The following is a 19,773-nucleotide window of genomic DNA, read 5'->3' as shown; positions in this document are numbered from 1 at the left end:
GCCTATTACAGTTTGTTGAAAAGAATTCCATTGATAATTTTCAGTTTTTTTATGATTAACATAATTGTATAACGATGAATATACCTCAATGAATATGCCAATAGCATGAATTCATCACATCACTTCATCCAAGATGAAGCCACACTGTTCTGAGGTCTCGGAAGTATGAGGATAATGAGGTGCATGATATATATAATCTGTCCTTTGTTCATCCTACTATTTATTAACACAGTAGTTGGGAGAAAGCCAGTTGGTTAGCCATGTTACTTTCACTCCTGTTAGTGTTGATTTTAAGATACCTTTGCATTTAAAAGACTATTGAATAACGGAAGAAATTAATTTAGTCTCCAATAACATTCAAATAATGAAATGTAAGTGTGAAATTTATTCTCACTAATTGGAAGGTCACTGGTTTGATTTCTGTCTCAAGTTTGTCCAAGGTACTGACAGAAACCAACCTGTTCATTGAAACCAATGAAAGAGGGAAGAACACATTCAGATATTCTGTTCATTCCTTTCTTGGTAACTTGCCCTGCTCCTTTGCTATTAGTCCTTGTATATTGATGTGATGCCACATCCACACCATGTTCAATCAAATTGCTGTGTAGGCTCATGTTGAACATTGGCTACCTGGTCAAGATGTCAGGAGCAGCCTATACGTGTGGTATCTTACCAAACCTAATTCAGCATTCTCACCGAAGGTGCAGGAAGGTATTATCAAAGACAGAATGACTTGAATCATCCAAACCTCAGCTGTTGGTGTCCCAACACGTACCAAAATGTATTCACCAATTTCACTGACATCTGTACCGCTCTGTCAAGAAACACTTCAACTTTTAAAATTCTCATCCTTCTTTTCCAATCCTTTCTTAGTCTCACTCCTCCCTACTTATCTAATCTCCTCCAGCTTCTAAATGGCTCTAAGGTATCTTTGCTCCTCTAATTCTGGCTTCTTGAGCATCTTCATTTTAATTGTTCCACCAACCGGGCTTTACGTTCAGCTTACAATGCATTAAACTTTGGAATTCCTTCCCTGAAGCTTTCATCACCTCTTTTCCCTCCTTTAAGCAATTCTTTAAAAGCTATCTTTTTGACTAAGCTTAACTGTTCCACCCTAATATATGAATATCCGTTTTGGTGTAACATTTTATTTGATGATATTCATGAAAATGGCCTTGGGACACTCTTTATTGAATGAACTTCTATCTCCTCTTCTACCACAGTCTCCTCCTCAAAGCTCTTGTCTTGTTTTCAACTCCAAATATGTGCCACCTTTCCCTAAACATGGTTGAGTCTTGGGATTCTGCTCCAGCCATAACGCTCAAGCTGTTCTTATCTAAGTCACAAATTATATCCTGTGTAACCATGATCAAGTAAGATATTCCTTTCTCATCCTTCTTGACGGGTGGCACAGTGGCACAGTGGTTAGCACTGCTGCCTCACAGTGCCAAAGACCCGGATTCAATTCCCGCCTCAGGTGACTGACTGTGTGGAGTTTGCACATTCTCTCCGTGTCTGCGTGGGTTTCCTCCAGGTGCTCTGGTTTCCTCCCACAGTCCAAAAATGTGCAGGTTAGGTGAATTGGCCATGCTAAATTGCCCGTAGTGTTAGATGTAGGGGAATGGCTCTGGGTGGTTTGTACTTCGGCGGGTTGGTGTGGACTTGTTGGGCCGAAGGGCCTGTTTCCACACTGCAAATAATCTAATCTTGACTGACTACAGTTGACAGTGTGGTGCTGGAAAAGCACAGCTGGCCAGGCAGCATCCGAGGAGCAGGAGAATCGACGTTTTGGGCATAAGCCCTTCATCAGGAAGGGCTTGACCTGAGTACAGTTTTACACAGTTAACTTTGGATGAGGATGGCAATGTCCCTCCCTTAAAGTCCAACAGAATGAGATGTAGAGGTTCTGGTGTTGGACTGGGGTGGACATGGACAAATGTCACATGACACCCGGTTATAATCCAACAACTTTATTTAAAATCACAAGCTTTTGGAGTGCTGCCCCTTTGTCAGGCCAATCCATTTCTATTACGATCTTTCTAACAATGGCTAGGGAATCACATACAATGGCTTCCCTTGCCACTTACATGCCATTATTACTGACATGCCCCCAAAAGAACTGTTCTTAGTACCTTCTATTTCTCATCTACAAGCTGTCCTTTGGAGATATTCTGTCAATGCAGAATGCAATGCACCTGTCACTCTAAGTATATAGAACAGATTCCTAACTTTCACCATCTCTTCCCTCAACTTCTCTGTTTCAAATCATCAGACTATTTTTTTCTGATATCTGGCACTGGCTGAGCATAACTTTCTTTCCAGTTAATATTGGGAAGATTAAAGCCAATGCCCTTTGGCCCAGACCACCAACTCGGTTCCTCTCCCTATACACCGCAACTTTGCGGTCATAAGACTTAACAGCATACTTAGACCATTCATACTCCCCCGAACCTTTTCCACCATTTCATGAGATCATGGCTCAACTCCACTTTTTTTGCCTTTCCCCCATGAGCCTTGATTCCTTTACTGATTCAATATTTTTAAGGCTGAGATAGAAAGATTCTTATTGACCCAGCCTCAACAGCCCTCAGTAGTAAAAATTCCACACATTCAATGCCCTCTGAGGGAAACCATTCCTCCTCATCTCCGTCTTTAAAGGGCAACTCCTTATTGTAGGATTATGATTCTGGTTCTAGACGCTCCCACAACTTTTCTGCATCTGTCCTGTCAAGTACTCAAAAAATCTTGTATGTCTCAAAATTTTGCCTCTCAATCTTCTAAATTCCAGTGAGTGCAGACCCACCCTACTCAATCAATTCCTGTTCTCCCACACACCAGACAGAAATTAGATGGCAAGAATTTCCAACTTGAAAATTAGACTCCTCCCGTATCCCTAAATGCTGAGAGGTAGGTTCATGTTTGTGCTTTCTAAGTGAGTTAGAGATGTGCCATGATATTTGGTGAAGCTGATATGTGTCCAATACCAGTAGATGAAGATGTTCACCACCAATGGAGTGGGGCCTGAGATGCTGGGGAATGCTCGCAAGATGGAGTCTCGGAGGAGAATGGAAGCAACCTGGAGCTGCCGAGTGCCCACTCAGATTTTCACATGTTGCCACCTAATTTCCCTCCACTGGCAAATAAAATAGCAAACTGCACATAAACGAGGTGAGATTAGGTAACAATGAGATGGTAATATGTGCGAACAGACATTTGCCATTTTCTAAGTACAGGCCTTGCCACTAAAATGTGGAAAATTGGGCTTTCCTTTTCATAAATTCAAGAATCTAACTTTTCCAATCTTGCTACATTTTTCCAACTGACTCGCCATTGCCCGTGTCATTTCGGGGCTCAGAAAATTCCACTCTTCGTGTTTACCCAATCAAATTCCTTCATCTAATTTAATGCCACATTTGGATTAGCCTGGAATCTTCATCTTGAAAGTATACTTTTTTTGCTCTGGTAAAGCCTGACCTGGAACGACTAAACTATTGGAATTTGGTTCGTTGCACACTGACTGTATTTTGCTCATTTTCAATCCTCAGGAGCAAAATATGTGAATGATAGTGTTTCGTTCACTTAAGCAGATGCCATAGTGTTTAGAATAAAAGGTAATGTTGGAGGATGTGAAGCAATGACTACACGCATCTATCAGCCTTGTCTTCTCGTATTTCTGCTGTTCTTGACAAGTGTTTACCAGTTAGTTTGATTTCTGCTTTTTTTTATTTTCCCTTTAATTTAAACATTGTTTTAGTCACAATATATATTATAGTCAAGGTAAACATAAGGGACTGTGCAATAACCATCCTTCAAAACCTTATGTTGCCTCATAACATTTCAATGTGTTCACTCTTTTTTATTGGCAACATCTGGAAGTTTAAAACAAACAGCTAGCTTGAATTGTTGAATGTTTCCATATGTCATAAGAATGGTCTCCCATTATTGGCACCAGCCTTAGACAGTAACGGTTGTAGGCCTATTCATCACTTTATACTTCCTGGCCTGACATGTAATGATGGATTTCGATTTCACCAGAAAGCTCTTTTGTAAATATACTTTAATTTCTGCTGAGCCCTTGGCAAGTAGCTGTGGAGAATATTCAAGTGACAACTCTCCCTTTTTTCCTGATAACTCATCCTTTAGTATATGCTCCAAGACAATCTGTCCCATTAAGTGTAATAGACTTGTTCCACTGGTAATCTTAAATAATGACCATTGATAGCTGAAGCCAACAATTTAATCCTGAAGCATCCCCAAGGAATGAAAATGCTAGTGACCATTGCACTGGCACTCTTTTAATGTAACCTTTTAAGAAACAGATAGAAGCATCAAGCTATATCATTTCTTTGTGTTGAAAAGTATGAGAGAAAACAATTTTTTTTGCAACTGAATATGTGCTACAAATGTTATATAAAGCAGATACAATGAAATGTGACTGACAGGTTCTTTTTGTTTCACACAGCACCAGAGGTAGTTATGAAACCCTATTGAAGTTCATGAACAAATCACATAGTCATGCTGAAGCGTATAATCAATTCTCTTGTTATTTTCTATGACATCGTCTTGAGGTTAAAGCCTTCATCAGAACAATATTTGCATAATGTTGATTTTGACAACTGTTATATAAAAATAATTGCTGTTTTCCCAGCTGCTAGTATCTTGGCAATTGTGTGACCTTTTATTGAAAGGTGTGCGGTGGGTTTCTGTCCCCCTAACATTCATTCATTAAACTCAATAGGAATGTAATGTTCAATGTCCAAAACATAAATTGCGAAGAGAGAAAATACTGCAGATGCCAAAGTGAAAGAAAAGCTACTTTTGACCCACTGCCACAATGTCATGACTCAATGATAGGTTGTCACTTCACAGCTATTTGTTCAGTCTTCCTTTTTAAGCAGTGTTTTTACAGAGAATCGAATGACCCAAGTAAACTGGGTAGAAAAAGCAGAGGTCACCAATGCAAATTGCTGATGTCAGTCTGTAGTGGAAATGTCAAATGACTCAGAAATGGATGAATGGTATAGTGGAATGCACAACGGTGTAGTGTTGGGCATAACGAGCCACACAAGACTTAATTCCAAAGATTTGGGTGGGGTCGTTGGCTTGCTTAGTAGGCTGGTGATGCAAAGTGATGCCAACAAAGTGGGGTCTTGTGGCACAGTGGTAGACTTCCTACTGCCGAGCCAGGAGGCCTGGTTCAAGTCCTGACTGCTCCAGAGATGCATAATTACATTTCCGATCAGGTGAATTAGGAAGTATCTGAAGGCATCATTCATTGACTGAAAATTTGTTGGTACTGAAAAGGTAAGCTGCCCCTGTTTACACCAAAATGCAAAAATGGCTTTTTCACTGGTCCTTTGACAAAATGCTCTCTGTATGCACGCACAAAACAGGCATACAGAGTAGCCCAACAAAACTGCATTGACCTCATTTCAGCCCATCCACTCATATTTCCTACATTTATTTGGGCAGAAACTTTTTAATGGCAGAATTTTCTGTATTTGTAAAGTGAACTTTTCAAGGGTGGGTGTTGGGAGAGAAAGCTGTGTTCTTTCTTTGTTTTTCATCTTGTGCAATAAAAATTAAACATGATAAACAATTGGAAGGTGTTCCAACATGTGAAGCTCTTGCAATCAAACTTGACAATATTTATGCGATAATGGGCACCACAGAAAGTGTAGTACTCCTTCAGATCGTCTTCTAAAGTTGTGTGTTGATAAGGAATGGGAGCCTCTCTAGCTTTATTCTGGTAAAGTGCTGGTCAATCAGACAAGTGATAATATAAAGTGCCAATATATTGATGAATTTGAGATTCTATGTATGATGAGGTGCCATTTGTGCCACTCCTGTGCTCCTTGAATAGCTTTTTTTTCCTTTCATTCACACTATGTCCTGAGGGATTGTCCTGAGGCCTGCAGTTGGGTTAGAGGGAGCCCAGTCTCGAGTGGAATGTGTTGGCATTGGCATTTTGGGAGGATGACCCTGGGCATTTGTACCTTTAAAGGATCCAGACTAGATGCAAGTTTCTTGGTTTTAGCTTCCTTAAGGTTGAGAGTCCTAGGTAGAGGAAAGGTGAAGGTGCCAGATATCTCTGTAGTGTCAGAGGGTTAGATAGGACAGTGAGAGCCTTTTTCCTTGGATGGTGATGGCTAGCACAAGGGGACATAGCTTTAAATTGAAGGGGTGATAGATATAGAGGACAGATGTCAGAGGTAGTTTCTTTAATCAGTGAGGGTTAGGGGTGTGGAACGCATTGCCTGCAACCGTAGTAGACTCGCCAGCTTTAAGGGCACTTAAATGGTCATTGTGATACATATGGATGAAAATGGAATAATGTAGGATAGATAGGTTTCAGGTCAGTTCCACAGCTCAGCACAACATTGAGAGCCGAAGGGCCTGTACTGTGCTGTAATGGTCTGTGTTCTAACTGCTTGGCTGGGCAGGGAATTCCACACATTCATAATCTTCTGGGTGAAGAAGTTCCTCCTCAACTCTATCCTAGATCTTCTCCCATTTATTTTGAGGCATGGCCTCTAATTCTAGTTTCACTTGTTAATGGAAACAACCTCACTGCTTTTATCTTATCTACAGAGGGACCTCGATTATCCAAATACTAATTATCTGAAAATCGAATTATCTGAAGGAGATCTTGAGGTCCCGACAGAAACACTACATCAAAGGCGTGTTTCCAGCAGTGATCGCATCTTTTGTTTACAGTGATTAAACAGGCCCTGTCTCCAAATGGCTGACCTCCCGCCCTCTCTCTCTCCACACTTTCCCTGGAGTTCTACAGAGGGTTGTACCCTAAACCACCCCCCACCCCTTCTCCAGATAATCTCTCCAACATTGTACAAGGCAAACATGGAACCTGTCAAAAAGATGCAGTAAAAAGTTGTGTGTGTGGCTGTCTCACTGTGTGTGTGCGTGCTATTTGAAGACTTACCTCACAAAGGCAGCAGTAGCAGTCTTTTTGTTGGTGTACAGTCCGGCTGCCCCAGAAGGGGGGCTGGGGTGGACGGGGGGAGTGGGGGTGGGGGGGTGGGGACGGGGGGGAGTGTTGGGGTGCAGGCTTGGGGGCGGTGTTGGGGGGCGGGTGGGGTGCAGTTTTGGGGGGGTGGGCAGGGGACGGTGATGGACGGGGTTGGGGGCAAGGGGTCGTGGGCTGTCTGCTGCTGCAGTCTCCTCACAGGGAGCAGACTTTAAAAACTCCAAGCGCCAGAGAAAAGGCATTTAATCGATTAACTGAATAATCGATTATCCGAACGAAGTAGTGCCTGTCCATCTCGTTCGGATAATCGAGGTTCCCCTGTATTCCCTTCATAATTTAATATGTTTCTATGATCCCATCTCATTATTCTAAATTTCAATGGGTATAGTCCCGGTCTTCTCAATATCTCTCCATAAGCCAATGTGATATTAAAGAGTTAAGTTGCTCTGCTGACCTGCAGGAAATTGGATGCCCCGAGGCTAGGGTGGGATGCTTCTGACTTACCGATAGATTGTAAGAAATTTACATTGTCATCTCCTATTATTCAGAGCCATTTACATGGCCATTTCCTTGCCGTTCAGAGCAATTTACATTGTCGTCTCCTACTATTTACATTTTCATCCCCTATTCAGAAATCAATAAGAATATTACGGTTGGAATTTGACTACACCCCTATAGTTACAAACAAAAAAACGATTTGCAATAGATTTGTTCATTAAAGGATGATTTACATTACATTGTTTCTAGAAGTGATGTGGTCACTGCATTGTTTCTTGAGTGGCTTGTGACTGTGAGGAATTGGCTGGGGGTTGTCTTGTGGGCATTACTGACTGTCAGGTAAAGATCTTGTATAAAGGAAGAACTGTTCCTTTTGTTCAGAGAGATCCCTTGACATGGCTTTGCAAGCATTGCAAAGTGTGTTAAAGAATTCCTCCAGAAAGCTTGTACCTGTACTGAACTTGTCTAATATAAATTTGGTTGTTATTCACAGAAGTTGGCGTATTGCAGTTTCCTAAGAATCTCAGGAAAAAGAACCTAACACCAACACTCTCAACTTCAGAATCAACCTATTGAACCCCCTCTGCATCCCTTCCAGTGCCAGTACATCCTTTCTTAGGTAAGGAGACCAAAACTGTACACAATACTCCAGACGTGGCCTCACCAGCACCCTATACAGCTGCAACATAACCTCCCTATTTTTAAACTCCATTCCTCTAACAATGAAGGACAATATTCCATATAACTGTGTGCGAAAACCTATTCAAACTTACAGAGAGAGATATCCTCCATGAAACGTCCTGAAATTGATGCAGACAAACTTTGATAAAATTCAGCTCATTCTGATCTGATGCTGTTAGTGGCTGTCCAGAATGGAGTTCCAATCCCCTTGCACTAACATCTCAAGCCTTGAGTCATGCGTCCCCATACAAGAAGGAAAGATAAGAGATCCTGGAAATGGTTTCTCACTTCAACACATTGATTTTCGCCCCAAGATCTCAAGAAAAAATTACTTTCCGTCTATCTTTCTCCATTACAAACATTTTAAACTGCAGGGGGCTACCACCAGATCATCACTTTCTCATTAATATTTGTTTTCTGTTCTGCTCACCTCCGGTGATTTCCTCTTTAGATAGATTGGGGTGCTTCACCTATGCTTCTTCATGAAAGTTAAATTCGTGAATCACAGAGATGTGCAGCATGGAAACAACCCTTCGGTCCAACTTGTCCATGCCGAACAGATATCCTAAACTAATCTAGTCCCATTTGCCAGCATCTTGCCCATATCCTTCCAAACCCTTCCTATTCATGGACCCATCCGGATGCCTTTTAAGTGTTGCAATTCTACCAGCCTCCACCACCTCTCTGGCAGCTCATTCCATACACGTACCACCCTCTGTGTGAAAAAGTTGCCCCTTAGGTCCCATTTATATCTTTCCCCTCTCACCCCAAACCTATGCCCTCTAGTTCTGGTTTCCCCCACCCTGGGGAAAAGACCTTGTGTATTTACCCTATCCATGTCCCTCATGGTTTTATAAACCTCTATAAGGTCACCCCTCAGCCTCCGTCGCTCCAGGGAAACAGCCACAGCCTGTTCAGCCTCTCCGTATAGCTCAAACCCTCCAGCCCTGGCAACATCCTTGTAAATCTTTTCTGAACCCTTCCAAGTTTCAAAATATCCTTCCAATAGAAAGGAGACCAGAATTGCATGCAATATTCCAAACGTGGCCTAACCAATGTCCTGTACAGCCGCAACATGACCTCCCAACGTCTGTACTCAGTGCTTAGACCAATAATGGAAAGCATACCAAATGCCTTCATCACTATCTTATCTACCTGCGACTCCACTTTCAAGGAGCTATGAACCTGCACTCCCATGTGTCTTTGTTCAGCAACACTCCCCAGGACCTTACCATTAAGTGTATAAGTCTTGCTCTGATTTGCCTTTCCAAAATGCAGCATCTAACATTTATCTAAATTAAACTCCATCTGCCACTCCTCAGCCCATTGGCCCATCTGATCAAGATCCCGTTGTACTCTGAGGTAACCTTCTTCACTGTCCATTACACCTCCAGTTTTTGTGTCATCTGCAAACTTACTAACTATACCTCTTATGTTCACATCAAAATAATTTATATAAATGGTGAAAAACAGTGGACCCAGCACACCACTGGTCACAGGCCTCCAGTCTGAAAAGCAACCCTCCATCACCATCCTCTGTTTTTTCTATTCAAGCCAGTTGTCTTTCCAAATGGCTCTGTTTCCTTTCTGTATTAACAAAGCTCAACCTGGTATTCAGAGTTAGATTTTTGAGGAAAATATGAAGAGACTATGTTTTTGCATGAATGTGTTATTGAAGTATACAATCATCAGATTTTTATTGAGGTTTGTTTTAAATCAATAATGAGATTTTGGCACACGACAACTCTACGAGTATCAGTTTTAAAGAATGTCCTCATGAATCATGTAGAAATGGATCAATTACCAACAGTGAAGGAAGAAAAGACCTGGGAGAAGACCTTAACATCTATTTGATCAGGGAAAAACATCAGTTTCTAGTTATACCATCTAACGTGGACCTTGTGTACCCATTCTCACGCTGCATTATAAAGCATTCAAGTTCATTTGTGGATTGTACAGTAAAGTTTCCATTTGTGAACCATGTTTTGATTGGTTCATTTCCAAATTCAGTGTTGATTTTCCTTGAGACCCAGTTTTGGAGCAGCCTTCAGGGTATTCTTATGTTGTTAGGAAATTAATTTAATCCCACCCTGCTCTGATGCTGAAGGAGTTAGCATTGGCACCTATTGTCAACCATTTCCCTCACACTGTCTGGTTTACTTGGACTCGAACTATTTATCCTGAAGAAATCATAAGTATTCACTATTTTAACAGAAATCTTTTGTGCACCATTTGATGGAAAAAGTTAATTAGAATCCTTTGTAATTTGCTTGATGTTTAATAGTGACACTCGTTCTTTCAGAGAACTGTGTGAAAAGTCACATTTAGAATAGCTTTACTGTATTGTTAATGAACTATGAAATATTAAACTGATGAAATAATATGTGAGCAGATATTGAAAAGGTAGAAAGAGGGCCGTTAACCTGATGTTGAAGTACACATTTACCAAATGGTTGATCAAATTAAAATGATGTTGGTGCATTGGATTATAATGGGATTGTATGTGTGTGTGTGTATGTATGTGTGTGTGTATGTGTGTGTATGTGTGTGTATGTGTGTATGTGTGTGTGTGAATGAGAGAGAGACTCTGGGGGCAAGGGTGGGGGGTGGTGATACAGATTTGTGGTGGTGTTGAAAAAGCACAGCAGGTCGAGAAGCATCAGAAGACCCGGAGAGTCGACATTTTGGGCGAGACCCTTCATCAGAACCCTATAATGACTCTACAACAACTTGCAATATTTGGCCATTTTTTTCATACAACTGATCAGAAGGCAGCAGCTTAATTAATGAATGCTGGTGTTATCCTCAGACAAATTGGTTAAAGTGTCTAAGTAAGCCTGACAGTGTGAAATAACTGGATTAACATAGCCACAGATGCCAAATGGTAAAATTACATAGAGTGCAATGGCTGAACTGGTGGGTGTATTAATAGAGAATAACCTCAGGTTGAAACCTGAGGATGTGAACCATCTACAGCAATACATCTCAACCGATTTTCCAATGTGACTCCTTTATAACACTTGAAAATTAATGAGTCACCACAGAGGAACAAAAATAAAACAATTGTACAGTGTGAGATTGTGACATTGTGTTAAAGTCACAGTACTAGTAAGCCAGAGGTGAATGCTAATCCTCTGAATGCATGAGTTCAAATTCCATCATGGCAGCTGATGTAGTTTAAATTCAGTTCATAAATCTGTATTTGAAATTTTATTGTCATTGGTAGTTTGCCATTAACTTCCAATCTCAGATTCAGGATGAGGAGAAAGACACCCCCACCCTCCTATTTATCTCTCAGCCCCCTCCCCCCCCACCCCCCAACTCCACATGCCTGAAAACATCGACTCTCCTGCTCCTCAGATGCTGCCTGACCTGCTGTGCTTTTCCAGCCCCCACACTTTCTGACTCTGATTCTACAGCAACTGCAGTCCTCACTGTCTCCTGTGGAGGAAGACACCAAATCTACCTCAGTTGAAATGGAAATCAAATTCACGTTGTTGATGACGTGCTCATAATGAATGAAAAAATGTACCTGGAATCAACAGTTACCTTCAAATGATCAGTAAAAGGTAAAAACAATGACTGCAGATGCTGGAAACCAGATTCTGGATTAGTGGTGCTGGAAGAGCAAAGCATTTCAGGCAGCATCCAAGGAGCAGAGAAATCGACGTTTCGGGCAAATGCCCTTCAGGAATAAAGGCAGAGAGCCTGAAGCGTGGAGAGATAAGCTAGAGGAGGATGGAGGTGGCACCCCCACCCTCCTCTAGATTATCTCTCCACGCTTCAGGCTCTCTGCCTGTATTCCTGATGAAGGGCTTTTGCCTGAAACGTCGATTTCGCTACTCCTTGGATGCTGCCTGAACTGCTTTGCTCTTCCAGCACCACTAATCCAGATTCAAATGATCAGTGCCATATATTAATTGCAGAAAACATGAATAGAGAAAATGCAGTGTTATCAAATCTAGATTGGGTATCAGAGACTTGTATTCTTTAAAATTCTGTAGTACCACAGGAATCAATCTGCTGTTAGCAGACTTTTGAATGGAACTATTTAATGTTAATGTTGATCTCTCTCTGCACCTTCTCAGCAGCTGTAACATTGTATGCTACACTCTGCTCTGTTACCCTGATACATTTGTACAGTATGATCTGCCTGTAAAGTACATAAAACAACACTTCTCATTGTATTACGGTACACATGACAGTAACGAATCAAATCAAACCAAGTCACTGGTTCAAGTAGATCACTGCTCTCTACATTGTGATTTGTCATCTCATAAAAGAGCCATTGTTGCAGTTGATGTGAAAATCAGGCTTAGGCTCTCTCTTCGCTGACGTGGCTTGCCTGCTGATGTCTTTGAATATGCTCATGACTTGCTTGATGTGGATGATGCACAGATTGATGTCCTCACCCTCCTAGGTGAGCCTCATTGGTTTCCTACAAGGTCAATTTCTGATGATGACATTAAATGCTGCAAAATATTGATCACTGATCTCTAATTATTCATCAGTTTCGAAAACCCCATCAATTTTGTGGCAGGCCACAAGCCATTCAACAAAATAACATGTGATTTTAGAAGTGATTGTGACCCCTTACGCTATTTTTAGTCATCGAGTTAGAGCATTACCAGTCATTGAGGCCATCGTAAGACTCATTAAGTCCCAAGCCACCATGATGATTTGATGGGAGTAATTTTGACATGTTAGACTATTTCAACCGATATTTCTCACTTAACACTGTTGGCAAAAATCAAAGTTGCAAGCAAAGCCTTTGAACTTCTCATTAGTCTTCTCATTCAATGTGATGGTTTTTAAAACAATTACATTTTATAGTTTCACTTAAGTCCTGGACTAATGCGGACAACCATGACTTTTAACTAATACTGAATGTGTATTGTAGAATTAGGCAACTGGACACAATTGTGTACAATAGATCAATTAGAGTTATCCAGTGGAAATTGTATGAAATGGAAGATGCATTTTTGGCACAAAAATACCAACTTCAAAGGAATGTTAAAATAATTGGACCGCAAGGCTTCAAAAGTACAATCTGATTTAAACTCTAAAACATATGTATGATTTGAAAAAAAAGTGAGTAAAAAGTAGTGTCTCCCTGATCTAATCTGATATGATCTAAATAAACGGATTAGAATTTGTTTAAAAAAATACACTAACTGAAAGCCTTAACTTTTAATCTTTATTTGTGATACTGATTTCTTCAGTGTATGAACAAAGAAAAGTTAACAGCCATTGGGTAATATGGAATTTGAGTATTGCTAAAACAAGAAAAAACATGTTTTGTTGAGGTTTTTCATCGTGTAATCACAGGGATAATTTACAAGAATTACAAAGGTTAAAAGAAACAACAACAACTTTAAGCAACTGACAATCCTTGTGGTGTGGTGAACTTGCAAATACTGAAAGGTAAATATTCAACAAAATAGTTGACAGCATTGTCTGGTTGTTTTTCAGGTAAATGCATTGACCAATCAGAGTCAACCCCCCCTTGGTTCAGCATTTAAACAAAACTTGGCAGTTAGCTGTGTTTTGCCTTTATCTGGGGAATTCTCAATGACAGTGCTTCTATCAATCAGATTCTATTTTCCAACTCTTGGTCCATTTGGTTCAGTGAGTTTTCCATTTCTTTTCGTAATTCTTGCAAATTGTCTTGATGTGTGAAGGACAAAAATCTTTGACAAAAGTGTATCTTTTTACAGTGGTATTTGAAATAAACATAGTAATTTTGATAACTTCTATAATATGGGTCTGAATGATTTTTAGAAAAAAAAGTGAAGGTCTAACGTGAAATTCTGGGATCATTAGTTATTTCCTGCATTTGAGTCAAATTAATTTTGTTCCACAACTTTATGTACAAGTTTCACTGGAAAGCCAGTCCCCAGTTAATGGTTACAAACCCATTGTTTGACTTATTCATGATTTCCGGATTTCATTTCAAGACTTCAGCAATAGTTTTCAAGAGAGTTGAGATTTATGAAAAGGGAAGTACACTACAACTTCTGGAGGTGAGTGATTCTGAGTCCAATTCCTCAAATGGTGATTTAAGCTGAGAGAGGATTTTGCACATTAAGTCAAATCCCACACTGGACAATCTGTGTTTCACAAGCCAGAGACTTATTAAACAGATTGTGATACATCAACCACCATGAACAGTTGCTGACCCTCCATTACACTTATCACACACATGAGCACACAGAAGGAAGTTATTGGTCCAGTACAACAGGCTATTTAAAATGTCTTGTGAAACTGTGCTGTCAGGACTCATCTGACATACATTGACCTGACAGTGTGGCATCGTATAATTCAATTTGCCTGGGCACAGCTAGTTGAACAGGTGTTTCTGCAGTTAAGCTGCTCATCACAGTTGTTAGACACTGGCAATCCTTCTTTTCGTAGTTCTGAAGCATAGTTATTCAGACTTCCTCATCTCACCATCCCTGAATCCTTTGAAGGTCAGTCTGTGGGAGTTGTTAGCACAGGACCCAGCTGCACTGAGACTGTTGTGACACATCAGTCAAAGCAATTGAATGAATGATCCTTTGAGTAACATGCCTTTCAAAGCAGACCAGTGATAGCTTTATGAACTGTATATGTTCATATCAAAACAACAGAAAGTTATACTTAATTTATTAAAAAGTCCTTGTATTATTTAATTTTATTGCATATTTTTATAACAGTCAACATAATTCTTATTTCAGACTTCAAAGAAATCATTTTATTGTTAATGTTCCATATGTGTATTAAGTTAAAATTAATCAATCAGTAGTGGCAAAATAGAAGAATTGATAATTTAGTTTTGAATATTTATCATTTATGTATATGAGATTTTGTTCACACTTCATGCACAGATTAAAATAAACACTGAACCAACCCCGCTTCAGTTGCTTAAACTCTATCAGAACATAACACTTACTAATTCCTCAAGTCGTTTTTGTCATTAATATTTTCATGGTACAGAAAGCAGATTTTCCATGTTTGTTGAAATACATATTTCATTTTATTTTCAAAAATCTGTGAACTTTTCCTAACTGGTCATTGAAAGCAATATGATTCTTTAAGACAGTATGAATAGGATATGCATAGTTTCATGGAATAAGATTGAGAAACACCATTTATTTTGCATTATAGTAAAATGTAACACATCATTAAACTGAGTGCTCATTTTATTTTGCAAATTCTTTCATAAATCACAAGAAAAGAAATAAAGCAGATTAACTTCAGATAAGTTCAGTAACAAAACCTGGTTGATTTATAATTTATAACACAGCAATAACAGGTTAGAAAAATTGGAAACTGCACTATCAAAATATGATCTGCTCTCAAATAATTAGCTAAATTGGTATTTTAGTTTATTAATAGGAAACATTTATTCTACCACATTATTGCAAAATTATGAATAATGGTAACACTATAGGATGTTTTTGAAAGCAACATTAAAGGAAAATTACCCAACGTTCTTGGAGGCTGTGACAACTGTTGCCATGATGTTTCAACTCATTTATACCTGCTGCCACTTCTGGTTGGAAGCCAACACAGGTAACAATGATTGTATCACTGGCTAGCCACTTTAGGTTTGCCCAAATTGTATATGCTTGTCATTTATTAACTGACTGTAACTTTAGGGAAGTGATATTAATGCAAATTATGTGCACTCTGCACCACTGTCAAATCCATTGCAGTGTTGATGGGCTCAGATGAGCAGAGATGGCAGGGAGATAGTGCAGATCACAACATTGACCTAAACTAAATGCAGAAAATTCTGACAGTACTCAGCAGGTTTGGCAGCAAATAAATAGAGTTAACGTTTCAGGTCTGTGACCTTTCATCAAAACCCGTTCAGTTGACTGCCCTTTGTGTGAAGATACACTCTCTGACTTCACTCCAGAATCTCAACTGAAGTCTACAACACTAATTCTAATGGGCATAGAATTTGAATAATACTGCATCACTGCAGCCTGCATACAAGGATTATTTAATATTTCATTAGTAATATCTCATGAGTTTAAAGTTAGAAATGCAGAAAATTAATTTGGGATTTGTGTCTTTCTGTTAATCATTTTATAATGACATTGTAATTCTAGTTCTTCCTTGTCCCAACATTAAAAACAAGTATTCAAACAAGCCACAAGGACACAGCCAACAGTTCTTACAAGTGTATAGTGGCATTGATGAGAAGCACCATTTAATTCTTGTTCTAACTTATTAGCAATGGGTGAAGAAAGGTTAGAAGGCAGAAAATAATTGGACCAGGGCATGCAATACAATTAAGTTCAAAACTTAACATTAAACATTTTGTATGTAGTTTTATGTGATAGTTTTGCAATGTATTTTTTATTAGTAAACATTATGAAAGGTTGGAAAACAGAAGAGCTGATCAAAACAAAGAAGTTTTCTGCCACACAGGCTAAGGTGCAGGAGTCTGCAATCTTGAAATGTTACTGTCCCATGGCTAATGGGTGTAATTACGGTGTGATAGATTTACATGGATGTTTTCATAATTGGTAAAGATATAGGAAATTAGAATGGGAAAAGATAACACCAAAAATACATGAAAAGGTAAGATTAAAATGTTACTATTTGATTTTTCAGGGACTTTACATTTAATAATGGGAGAATATAATTGCATGCTTATTTGTTGTTCCTGTTTCATCTCTTCTTCCTTTCATCTTTTGCTTCTCTCTGTTTAGCCCAAATTTGAGGGCAAAGCTAACAGCATACTTCCACACCACATCCAAATCTTAAGTGCAATGCTTGACAGAAATTGGACTTGAAATCCTTCTTCAGGGCAAATTATTAGAATCGAACTGCAGCTTTTGGCTCAAAAGTAGATCCAGGAGCAAAAACAATTGCTCTAGTTTTCACATTTTTTTTTCTTGCATTTTATATTTCCAAATGTGAAATTTACTGCAAACAGCTTTATTTAAAAAATTGTTTTAAAGAATGTTGTTTTGTAAATTTGGGGCAGTATTGTACAGATTGAATAACACAGTTCCAATGAATTTATTACCAAAACAAATAATCAGTGATGAGTCTACCTCCTGTGAGATTTTATATAGCTGGAAATGATTTAATAAGACAAATGGAACCATTAACCGTATAGATATATTGGTATTCATGAGCCAGTTCCTTAAAATTGCCAGAGTTTTTAAAGTGTCCCTTGCCTCCCAAAGCAGCAGCTGAGGGTTCTTCTGTCATGTGGTTTTATGCTGACATCTGAAAGTTAGAGTTCAAAGCAAAATGGTCGAGGAGAGGGTGAGGTCAAGAACTATCTTCAGGCTTAGGCTTCTTAAGAATTGTGCTCATTGCATAGTAATACAAACCATAACTACACATGGCATGTGAGATATACTAGTAACAATGATAAGAGACTACTCTGTACATGTGCAACTGTCTATCTAATCCAATCTCATCTCATCCATCCACTCATTGATCTAACTAACTCCCTCCACACTCTGTTATTTTTGTCTAGTGAGGAGCAGCTCAGTGAGAACATTGCAAGATTTGTCCATGAACTTAACGTCATGACACAACAATGCTCTTCCCAAACGAATGCACTTTGCAGTGACTGGAAGTTGTGGATATGGCCAGTCTTGTAAATAGGTGTTGCTGCTTACAAATCAATGCTGAAGAATTTCAGAGAAATGGTGACATGAGAAAAAGCTTTCTCACACACTGAGTAGTCAGGATCTGGAATTCATTGCTTGAGAATAGAACAAAAGCATGATGCTAGGCTCAATTGTGGATTTCAGCAGGGAATAAGCTAGCTATTTGCAAAGGAAAGAAAAATGCTTTAAGGAGAAGAGAGGGCAAATTGACTTGTCTTTGAGAGGGCTGAGTGGCCTCCTTCAGTGTTGAAACCATTCTATGATTCTGACTCAAGTTGTGCTGAATGAAATTTGAGCTTAAGATTGTGGAATACTTAGTTTTGGTTTTGTCATCTTCAGGTCAGTCATTCCACATAAACCGACACAACAGATAACAGAAATTCCAGGCCTTTAAGTCCAAGTTCACAGGGGTATATAATATTCAATTCAATAACTATGGTGAAATTCAAAAATATTAATATGAAAATAGGAATAAATTAAGTGTGGCTTTGAGTATAGACTTTTAAATGAAATGTGTTATACCATTGGTATTCAATCCCTTCATTCTGACTGCAAATTAAATGATATGTATGAAGCAGAAAAGTTTTGAGCTATTTAGATTTTCTTCTGTACGGACAGCCTGTCTTTGTCATATGGTGTTGCAAGTGTCTTTAATAAATAATTAGATTTCTTGGCTGCTGCAATTCAGTGGAAACATCAGGCCTGAGTAGAATATAAATTTCTCCATCACTTCTTTTTGAAGAGTCTCTGTTTTCTTTACTATTCTGAGAAGTTATGATAAACCTTTTGCTATGAAGTTGAAGTGAAGGGCCAAGAGCCATTATACGGGATGCAATCACAGTTAATAAGAGTAAGGCAGATTGCAAATAAATAGAGAAACATAGAAGATTTGGTTTGAAAGCTGGAATATACACAAATGAAGCAATATCACTCACACACGCACTCCCTCACAGACTTAAGACACTCAACACTCACATACACACACATATACACTGTTTCTCACACTCATAACTCCTCAACCCAGACAAGCATACACACACAGATACAAAGACCCACATGCACACATATACATATACGTTTGTGGGGTGAATTTGTACTTGCAGAGTTACATTGTACTTTACTCAAAAACTGCATGAATTCATGTAAAACTCTGTTATCTCACTTTTTAGATTAGAATCAATCTAAATACTGTGGCACAGACAGAGAATATAGGAGGCGAACAACAAATTATCTAACTAACACCAATTGTTACAGTTAGCCTGAGAATGCAACTTTTAAAAACAGGTTTTGTGATTTACACATGAAAGAAGTGAAACTATCATGGTATTGAACAGATGAAAGACTCAACAGACAATCAAGGTCTTTTTCAATGTATAATTTCAGTTACATCACACTGTAAACTTTTGCTATAAATTCTGTGCTTTACAATGGTGTCCTCCACAATCACCTGATGAAGGAGTGTCGCTCCTAAAGCTAGTGTGCTTCTGATTAAACCTGTTGGACTATAACCTGGTGTTGTGTGATTTTTAACTTGGTAGTTCTTGAATTTTTCGAAGATGCTTGATCCAGTCAAGCAGTGTGTATTTCACCACACTCCTAACCTGTGACTTTTGGATGGTGGACAGGCTTGGGAGAGTCAGTTGGTGAATTATGCACTGCAAGAGTCCTAATTTTTGCTATAGTTTTTGGTCCAGTTGATTTCCTTCTCAACATTAACTTCCAACAAAGACTGAAGCTAAGATGATTAGCCTCCAAAACAATTAATCTTTATGCAACTTATAACTGCAACCATTTTCACCTGATTTTCATTGACTTCAGTTTTGCTAGCGCTTCTTGGTGCCATATGCAATCAAATTTTAACTTGATGTTGAGGCACTCTCACCTCACTTATTGAATTTAGCTCTTATTTTAATTTCGGATAAATTTTATAATGTGGTCTGGAGCCGAATGCCTTTGGCAGAATTCAAACTGAGCAGCGATGAA

Source organism: Chiloscyllium plagiosum, unplaced genomic scaffold (assembly GCF_037043375.1).
Source record: "Chiloscyllium plagiosum isolate Xiang-an unplaced genomic scaffold, Cpla_swu_hap1 HiC_scaffold_11, whole genome shotgun sequence".
NCBI lineage: Eukaryota > Metazoa > Chordata > Chondrichthyes > Orectolobiformes > Hemiscylliidae > Chiloscyllium > Chiloscyllium plagiosum.
Note: the sequence above shows the minus strand (reverse complement) of the source record.